Below are 1,645 nucleotides of genomic sequence, written 5' to 3'. Positions count from 1 at the left end.
TTCCCTTCTCTCAAAGACAAAACTGTCTTCTCTCATCCTTTGAAGATTTTATTTTAGATCACAATCTTCCTATCTTTTACTACATTCCATTTGATTATTCTTTAATTATATTAATTAAAAAATATTGTTATTGTCACATCATCTGAAGGTGACTTTTCATTCTTGGTCCATTTGTTTTTTCAGCATGTCAGTTTCAATGATTTGTATATTTGGTCAAGCATAAGATGAAAAACATGGATGTTATGTAATATACTCTCATCCTTCTGATGCATCCACCTTGGGTGATGTGTCCTAGGCTATATTTTAATCAGGTGCAATTTTATTTTGATTGAAATCATAATGCATTTCTCATAATGAATATCTTATTCTTGTTTGCATCTTTCCATTGGTCAAATAGCATATAATCCTGACTACTTCATTGCTTCAGTTTCCAAAGTGTTTCTATGATTCAATGGGAAACAGCTCACAGGTGACAGAATTCATACTCACTGGATTGACTGATGATCCACAGTTGCAATTCATTCTCTTTGTGACATTTTTTACTCTTTATGCTATCACCTTGTTGGGGAATGTGGGCATGATTGTTTTAAATCAGGATCAGTCCTCAACTCCACACACCAATGTACTTTTTCCTCACTCATTTATCATTTGTGGATATCTGCTTTTCATCAACTATCACCCCAAAGTTCCTATGCCATCTTTTAAAAGAGAAAAAAGTTATTTCTTTTGCTGGTTGTTTTACTCAACTTTACTTTTATGCCCTATTTTCCACTGCAGAGTGTTTCCTCCTAGCCATCATGGCCTATGACCGCTATGTGGCCATCTGTCACCCTCTACTCTATTTGGTCACCATGCCCCAAATAAAATGTGTACAACTAATAGTCATTTCCTACATTACTGGGATTGTACATGGGTTAGTTCATATCATTCCTGCATCTCAGTTGTTTTTCTGTGGACCAAACATCATTAAGAATTTTGTCTGTGAGGGTCCTGCACTATTACAGCTTGCCTGTTCAGATATCAGTTTAAATAATCTGTTGAAATTTATATTTATTGGCTTCACTTTAATAACAACAATGCTCATTGTTCTCACATCCTACATTTATATCCTCAATACCATTTTAAAGATGTGTTGTGCCAAATCTCAGAGAAAAGCCTTCTCCACATGTACATCTCACCTCATGGTCATTAGTATTTTCTACGGATGTGCTGGCTTTGTGTATGCACAATCACAACCTAGCAAGTCTATCTACATTAATCAAATAGCTTCTATGTTGTATATGGTAGTGACTCCGATGATCAATCCCTTGATCTACAGCCTGAGGAACCAAGATGTAAAGGTTGCCTTCAGAAAAATTCTAGAAAAAAAAGTTGCATTCTTTTTTATACCAAAAACTTAATACCTTGAAAACTCAAGTAAAATATAGAACTATAGAAGCAAATAGGTGTGTATTAACAGTGTGGTTATCTGATACATTTCTTCTTGGAAAACTATTTGACTGAATTAGTTTTGCTATCATTTCAGGGACTATTGCATTTTAGCCCAGGGGTATTTTGTATAATACATATTTAAAACCAAACTGGGATTCTTTTGTAATCATAAAAAGAAAGACTGTGATTTTAAACATCCATGTTAAAGAGAAAT

At 34.1% G+C, this 1,645-nt stretch overlaps 1 pseudogene across 1 annotated transcript; it reads left to right on the top strand.

The window, feature by feature from the left end:
- Positions 1–451: 451 nt before the first annotated feature.
- LOC310639895 (olfactory receptor 5J3-like) lies at positions 452–1,400 on the top strand (annotated as a pseudogene). The gene has a single exon. The product of its transcript is annotated as an olfactory receptor 5J3-like (transcript).
- Positions 1,401–1,645: the final 245 nt, after the last annotated feature.

Source organism: Vipera ursinii (assembly GCF_947247035.1).
Source record: "Vipera ursinii genome assembly, chromosome: 1".
NCBI classification, from domain to species: Eukaryota; Metazoa; Chordata; class Lepidosauria; order Squamata; family Viperidae; genus Vipera; species Vipera ursinii.
This window is presented reverse-complemented; position numbering and strand designations above follow the sequence as displayed.